Source organism: Leptonychotes weddellii, chromosome 10 (assembly GCF_054177405.1).
Source record: "Leptonychotes weddellii isolate Sample4059 chromosome 10, ASM5417740v2, whole genome shotgun sequence".
Classification (NCBI taxonomy): Eukaryota; Metazoa; Chordata; class Mammalia; order Carnivora; family Phocidae; genus Leptonychotes; species Leptonychotes weddellii.
In genome coordinates, this window is record NC_138378.1 from 90,172,336 (window position 1) to 90,181,201 (window position 8,866).

Consider the following 8,866-nt stretch of genomic DNA (forward strand, 5'->3'; position numbering starts at 1 on the left):
TCCTCCCCCGATGAGATCATTCCAGTTCAATCTGATTGAACGAAACATTAGCCAACCGAAGCCACAGGTGTTCATGAATAGAAAGAAAAGAATCCGGCTCTGTCTTCCCTACTCTGTTGCCCGAACTCACCCCCTTCCCACTCAGACTCCCCTTGCCTAGAATACATCCTTCACTTCCCACTCTTTTATTTTTTATTTTTATTTTTACCCCCCCATCTTCGCAGAATCTCTCCCCCACCGGGAGCTGTTGTTGTGACGACGGGGTGGCATGTGGGAGGAGACCATAGAGAAGTGGCCATAGAGAAGACAGTCTGGCCGAGTGGGGTTTTACAAGGATGTTAGAAATAGTGTCATTTTTTATGGAAGTACAATTAACATATGGTGTATTAGTTTCAGGTGGACAATATAGCGATTCAACAATTCTATACATGACTCAGCACTCCTTATGACAAGTGCCCTCCTTAATCCCCATCACCTAGTTCCCCCATCCCCCCACCCATCTCCCCTCTGGTAACCAGCAGTTTGTTCTCTGTTTAACAGTCTGTTTTTTTATTTGCCTCCTTTTGTTTGTTTGTTTTGTTTCTTAAATTCCACATATGAGTGAAATCATATGACATATGTCTTTCTCTGTCTGACATATTTCACTTAGTGTTATACCCTCTAGCTCCATCCATGTCTTTGCAAATGGCAAGATTTCATTCTTTTTTATAGCTGAGTAATATTCTAGTGTGTGTGTTTGTGTGTGTGTGTGTGTGTTTATATATACCACATCTTCTTTATCCATTCCTCTATGGGTGGACACTTGGGTTGTTTCCATGCCTTGGCCATTGTAAGCAATGCTTCAGTAAATATAGGGGTGCATATTAGTGAATTAGTGTTTTTATTTTCATTGGGTAAATACCCAGTGATGGAAATACTGGATCATATGGTAGCTCTATTTTTAACTTTCTGAGGAACCTCCATACTGTTTCCACAGTGGCTGCACCAGTTTGTATTCCCACCAACAGTGCACGAGGGTTCCTTTTTCTCCACAGTGTTAGAAGGATGTTAGAATTGTTAAACTTACAAAAACCTAGTTTTCTAAAGCTTTAGAGCTCAACTTACAAGTTTTATTATTTTACTTACTAGTCTAGTTTTACAGTCTATTAATTATATGTCCTAAATATTTTAAACATTAAACTTCTAATATATTTGATTGTCTTCTTAAGCACTCCCAATGTCTGTGACAAGCAGAACTTTCCAAGCATTTAAAACATTTTGTAGGGTGCCTGGGTGGCTCAGTTGGTTAAGCGACTGCCTTCGGCTCAGGTCATGATCCTGGAGTCCCGGGATCGAGTCCCGCATCGGGCTCCCTGCTCAGTGGAGAGCCTGCTTCTGCCTCTCTCTCTGCCTGCCTCTCTGCCTACTTGTGCTTTCTCTCTGTGTGTCAAATAAATAAATAAAATCTTTAAAAAATAAATAAATAAATAAATAAATAAAACATTTTGTAACTCTGCTGAATTAAACTTATAATGCATGTTCAGTTTATGTCCAGCCTTAGACAAATCGTGTTATACCTTCCAACTTATATTCAGATTCTAAAATCAAACACTCGATGATATGTTTTATAACCACCAGGCTAATCTCTTGGATTTGTTAAAATTTCTGAAATATTATAAACCCTTTAAAGAGGAGACACACACCGATTGCTTACTAAAATTAGTATACTAATTTCTGGGCTTGTCTTACTCCCTCATTTCTCTACTTAATTCTGACCTTCTGTATTAAGAGGCACATGTCCAATTTCACCAGACCAAGGAGGTTGGAGTTTCCATCACAAGGACCCACCTGAAGGATTTGGGCTCAGGATCTGGATTTGAGTTTTCCAGCCATGTATCTATCCACTGCAACATAGATGCTACTGCTTACCGAGAGGTTGGTCCCTCTGTCCAGGGTCCTTACATCAAAGGTGCATTCACCCAGCTCTGGGTCCCTTCCTAACTGCCATGGCCAGAGTTTACATTTCTGGTTCTCTTCTTCATCCCCACTCATTCTGGCATGAACACCTCTCCACTGTCCTCCCATTAGACCTTCACTTCCTTGTATCAACCATCAGATGGTTTCTGTGGAAGGGATTCTGTGTTCTTTCCATATTTTTCCTGTTGGATAAGCCCCCAAACTCTCAGAAATGTTAAAATGACATACAGAAGGTTATGCATCTCTTGCAGCCTCTGCCTCTGACATTGAAACCCTGCCAAGGATAGGGGCCTTGGCAGGACAGGGTCCCTCTCTTTTCTGGGTCTGTTCAAGACCCATCATGCATGGCGTGGCATTGCCTGTCAGATCTCATATGCCTTTGAAATTGCAGTGGGTGCTCTGTGACGCTCATCCTCTCCTTCCTGCCGCCGTGGTCCCTAACACGTTCTGGGCCAGCCATAAAAAACTGCTGTCCTGCAGAGTGCATTTACCCTGTGAGGGAGGGCCAGACTGGGGAGTGCTTAGTGCAGGGCCACACAGACTGCTGATCACAGGAGGGGGATCCATGTACCCACCCCCACCCCAATAAGCTGCACACATTTGATGTCTTCCCACTTGTAGTTTAGCTGCTAACATAAAACTAATGGGTTTGCTCTTATCCCCATATTCTCAAGGTAGCTTTTAACTATAGAAACACTAATTCATATTCCCCAAAGGAGAGAGACCCTGAGATCTTAAAATGTCATCACACTGTTGTTCCCTGGGGTGGAAACAGTTGTGGGAAAATGTTCACTTCTCTGTTCCGTGCCACTTTGGGAAGCTGTAATAAGTGCATGAATGTTACCATCTGTTGTGCTCGGTGGCTTAGGCTGCAAAATAGGGGTTTGCATCAGATCTTGTATTTGTGATAAGACCCTTTTGGTAGCAACAAAGAGAAAACTCAGAAAACTGGAGGTCACATAAGAAAAGAGAATTTTGAGAAGATTCAGGAGTACCTCATAGGTCAGAGTTTGAACAGCGAGTCCTGGGAAGGAGAGGAAAGCAGGTCCCAGCCGTGCAGGGAGACCGGCAAAAACACAGCAGATGGGCTCACAGCCTTATGGATGGTGACGGTGGTGGCTTTGTCATTTTCTAGATTTGCAGACTTCCTCCAGGTTCCCAATTCCATCAACACAAACTGAACTGGCCTCAGAGAACGTGCTAGTAGAGCAGCAAGTTTGGTTATCATGGAAAGGATTTCTGCCTCGAGTGCGTGGTATGCTAAGTCACGAAAATGTCAGGAGGAGGAAATGGGAATTGACTGGGATTTTGAGAGAGAAAGGGGCATGCACGGGAGAAGGAGGCTCCTGGGTCCTTAAGGAAAGAGATCCAGCCCCTGCCTGGGAGGCCGGCTCCCTGCAGACACCCTGCAGGAGTCCGTCACACGGTGCTGGAGATTTCTTCATGACGGCGTCCGGACCTGGAGACAGGGCAGGCTTCTGATCTGCTCTGTATCCATGTGGCCTCCTGCTTAGGGACGAGGCAGGCCCACGTCCCGCTGTCATGATCAACCCGACAGAGCAGAGGTGGGCCTGATGTGAATGGGCGGGCCAGAAATAGGTTGGAGTCAGAGGAGCTTCCTGGCTCTGCCTCCGGTCACGGGGATCACCCCAAGCAAGCTGGGCTTGGCTTCCTCGCTCATGAAGTGGGTGGTTGGACTCCATGGATCTTCTAGTTTTCCAACAGGATTGGGATTTGATGATTGCAAATTGACTATGGGATTGTAACTTTGTTCTGAGTGACGACCACCCTTCCAAGTAGTTCCACGGAGACGTTTTTTCATATCCTAGTTTTTGTATAGTTCTGGATTTCAGTTTACATACGTGGAGATGCCACATTTAGAAATTGGTGAGTACACTTGAGTGTTCTAGGCCTGGGGAAGGGTCTGGCTGATGTTCAGAGGCTGAAGTGGACGAGCCTGAAGATTCTCCTCCATCTGGAACCGTGGCTGAGCGGCAGAGGTCTCTGCCCCCAGCTCCCCCGAAGCAGCTCTGACAGATGGAATCGGGCTTGAGTTTGGGGCCAGTTATGGAGCCTGCTCCGGGTCTGAAGATCTTTGAAAACTCAGCATGTGACCTGATTTTTCTTTTTATCTTTTTAAGATTAAAAAAATTTGTAATTGTAGTAAAATACACATAACATAAAATTTACCATTTAACCATTTTAAATGTACAGCTCAGTGGTAGGAAATACACTCATAATGTTGTGCAACCATCACCACCATCCATCTCCAGAACTTTTTCCATCATCCCAAACTGAAACCTCATACCCATTAAACAGTAACTCCCCAGTCCATTCCCCCCAGCCCCTGACAACCGCCATTCCACTTCCTGTCTCTATGGATTTGCCTGTCTAGATATTTCATATAAGTGGAATTACACGATATTTGTCCTTTAGTGTCTGGCTTATTTCACGTAGCATAATGTTCTCAAGGTTTATTCATGTTGTAGCATGGGTCAGAATTCTGTTTCCTCTTTAGGGTTAAGTACTATTCCATTGTATGCATGTCCCACATTTTGTTCATCCATCCACCTGTCATGGACACTTGGGTTGCTTCTACCTTTTGGCTACTGTTAAGAATACTGCTACGAACGTGGGGGTACAAATATCTCTTTGCAACCTTGTTTTCAGTTCTTTCGGTTAAATACCCAGAAGTGGAATGGCTGGGTGATTCTATTTTTAACTATTTGAGGAGCTGCTCTGTTGTTTCCCATAGAGGCTGTACCATTTTTCTTTCCTACTAACAGTGCACGAAGGTTCCAATTTCTCCACAACCCCCCAACACTTACTATTTTCTGGTATGCGTGCATGCATGCGTGCGTGTGTGTTTGTGTTTTGTGGGTTGTTGTTTTTTTTTTTTTTTGTAACCACATTTTTTTTTTTTTTCTGGCTGGTTCTCACACAGGCTTTGCTTGCCTCTCTCTGGCTTTGGGGACTGGCCGTTTTCCCAGGCGCAGCACCTTGGCTTGGGGAAGCCGTGAGAACTGAGTGCCTTTTGAAGGAGCATTTGGCTTCTGCAGTGGAAGAACCTTTATGCCTGGGGAGCGTGGGAAGTTTTCCTCTTGCTGGCTTAGGAATGAAGTTGTCACGTAATGGACCAACAGACCTGAGGAGAGGGGCTGTCCTCCCGGCTGGCGGGTCCTCTCTGCTGATGGGTCCAGAGCAGTGAGGTGGGAAATGTACCATGATGAGACTCGCTTCTGGCCACAAAGTCAGCAAGCTGTGTGACTGAAGAATTCTTTTTGTACTGGGTGCTGGTGAGGGGTGGTGAGTAGAGAGATGTTGGTGTTTGCCTCTCCCCAGCCAGCCCGGCCCTCTCAGAATATTCTGTCTTCTGCCAGGAGGCCAATTTCAGATCATTTCTCAATGTTCACTTTTTCCTTGAGTAATGTTGTGAACTTCCCTTCTTCTCTGAGGCCAGTAGTAGAATCCAGTTACGTTTCCAGGATCTTGCTACTTGGGATAAAATTCTTTCTAAGAAATATAGGAGATGTGGCTGTGCAAAGGATGAGAGCCTTGTTCTCTAGTATTCTAAAGCACTATAAAGACCGTCCTGGGAGGGGGGAGATACAAGGAGGCAAGGAGGGAGTGCAGGAAGCACTGAGAGCAGGGAAGGAATCCAACTGCTGCCAAAATAAATACTAGAGAGAGCCCCCAGGCTCCTTGATGTGGAGAATTTCCTCTGAGCTCTCCGCAAGACCCCAGGGACAACTTAATGCATCACTTGATGCATTGAAGCAAATCGTATAAAAAGCGTAGACAGATTTTTCTTTGAATTTTTCGAGTGTAGAGTAAGAAATATTGTCCTTGCCACATAAATAACTTTTGAGGGAGTTGTGTCCTCACTGCATGGAGGTGCTGAAGATCCTGCCCCTGAGAATTTAGTGTGTTCTTCCTGCCCTTCCTAGGGTGAGGGGTGGGGGGTGGGGGGCAGGCTGCAGCATGGAACCCCCACCCAGCCACCCTCTCTGCCATTCACCCTTTTCCTTGCCTGCCCTCTCTCCTACCCATGGCCACCCCTACCAGCCCACATACTTTCTAGCTCTATTTTGCGAAATCCTTTCTCCCTGACCCCTCTAATATGAAAGTAGAATTTGGCAAACAAGCACGTGTTGGCAGAAAGCTTTTGAAGAGACTAACTTTAGACTAAAGCACACAATGGGTCTTATAGTTTGCCTTAGGCCACCATTTAAATGACTTGGATAATGAAATGGAAAACCGGATGGACTAAAATAAGAGTCTTATATGCACTGGACAGCAAAGAATGCTCCCTCCTTGCCTCTCTAACAGTTGCAATCATTGTTTCCATAACTTTGAAGCAGATTCTGAAATCAGTGCTTGCTTCTGTATCAGTTCATAAATTATTAGGGAAATTGGTGAGTTTTCGCTTTTGCTGTCAGTCTGTTCATTTGACTTGTAACTTCTGGCCTTATCACATCACATTAATGTGTACTTTAGTTAAGCACAGTAATAAATAAAACATTCATTTAATTTTATACCTAAAGATAAATGTTGGGAGCTATTAAATACTCTTCTAACTTAAAAAGGTCTCCCAGGAAGAATTTGCCTTCAGTAAATCATAGAGCTGAGTCTACAGGCCATGCAAGTGAAATTACCAATACTCTAAACATGGTTGGCTGATTTGGTGCAGTTTGTCATTTTCCCCTTGTCTTTACCTGTGTGTTTTTTTCAATATCTGTTGAGGCTCACGGTACTTTAGAAGAGCTCAGTAAGAAACAGTGTCTTATTCGTCCATCCATCCATCCATCCATCCATCCATCCATCCATTCATTCATCTATTGAGTACCTGCTACGTGCCAGGCTCTGTGCCAGGCATTCTATTCAAGAGCAGTATTTCTGTGAGGATGGTGTGGGCTAAGACATGCACTCGAAGGCTTAGAGAATAGACACTAACTTGAATATTAAACCAAGAAAATTGTTTGGAGGATGTATTAGTTACCTAAGATAGGCTTAAAACAATAAACACTTCCTATCACAGTTACAGTGAGTCAAGAACCTAGACACAGCTTAGCTGGACATCTTCGGCTCAACACCTCTAATATGGTTGTTGTCAAGTTGTTGGTCCGGGCTTCAATCTCATGTGAAGGTTCAACTGGGTCTGGTGGTGTCTGCTTCCAGGTTTATTCATGTGGTTGTTGGCAGGCCTTGTTCCCTCATGACATGGGCCTCTCTGTAGGGCTGCCTTCTGACATAGAAGCTAGTGTGAGAGCACACAAAACAGAAGCTATAGTCTTTTTTTTTGTTGTTGTTAATCTTTTTTTTTTTTTTTTAAGATTTTATTTATTTGCGAGAGAGACAATGAGAGACAGAGAGCATGAGAGGGAGGAGGGTCAGAGGGAGAAGCAGACTCCCTGCTGAGCAGGGAGCCCGATGTGGGACTCGATCCTGGGACTCCAGGATCATGACCTGAGCCGAAGGCAGTCGCTTAACCAACTGAGCCACTCAGGCGCCCCAGAAGCTATAGTCTTTTTATACCTTAATCTCAGAAGTGACATTCCATCACTTCTGCCCTATTCTTTGTCAGAAGTGAGTCAGGAAGTCCAGCTCAGACTCAAGGAGATGAATTACACAGGAGTATGAATATTAGGAGGTGACGTCTGGCCTTAATACATCATATTAATGTGTAGTTTAGTTGAGCACATTAATAAATAAAACTTTTGTTTACTGTTAGACCCCGAAGATAAATGTTGTGATTTATTAAGTAGTATTCTAACTTCATATTACAAATAGTATTCTCCCAGGAGGGATGATGGGCCATCATTAGATAGGGGCCATCTCCCATCTCAGAGGCTACCGACTACAGAGAGTATATCAGTTAGGAATTGGATTTGGCTGCTAAGTGGCTTAAACACATAAGCATTTATTTTTCTGACATACGTAATGAGAAATTTAGAGGCAGATAATTATGGCCTTTGCTCAGAGGCTAAGGGCTTTGTGGCTCTTCTAGCTTTTTGCTTATGGCCCCAAGATCACTACTGGAACTCCTGCCTTCATGTGTGCATTCCAAGTAGCAGAAGAGTGAGTGGGGAATGGGGGAAGAACGTAAAAAGAATACCAGCCTAGTCTCTTCCTCCTTCATTCCAGGAACTGCCACTCAGTGAACTCAATTCACATTTCCATGACCATCCCTCCCTGTTGTAGAGCTTGGGGAGTGTAGCCACATGAACCCATATCTCAAAGTGCTCGCTGCCTCCAGCCTTTCCCCCACCTCATGGCTACCGAGACCTGACTACCCCGCCATGCCACCATGCCTGCCCCTTAAGCTGATCTTGTGCCCATCAAGCCAATCATGGCCCTTATTAGTAGTTGCTCTTGTTGTCGGAGAGGCAAGCGTGTGAGCAACTTGAAGACACGCGGTCTACCCTGCTTTGCCAGGGACTTAAGTCAGAGCCCTGGAATCCCATCTGCCTTGCTTACATCTTCCCTATAACAGTGACTAGTTAGAAGTCAGGGTCCTGGAGAAAGACTGTCTAGGCGCAAGTCCTTGCCTTGCCACTCCTGTGTCCCCTGGGATGAGCTGCTGAATGTCTCTGGGTCTGTTTCCTCATTTATCAAGTGCCTGCCTTGTAAAGCTGTGGGAGGATTATGTGAGGGGATGCATGGTGCTTAGCCCAGTGCCAGAGGCACAGTAGGAGCTGTGCACGTCAACTACATAGATGGCGGTGCTGATGAAGATGATGGTGAGGACAGTGATGATGATGGTGATGATGGTGATGATGGTGATGCTGCTGCTGCTGATGGTGGTGGTGGTGTCCATTTTAGAATTTGATTATACTTTCCTTACTTCTGAAGATGTGCTTATCCATATATATCACACATACTGTCTGTTTTTCCTACTGCAAAGAGAACA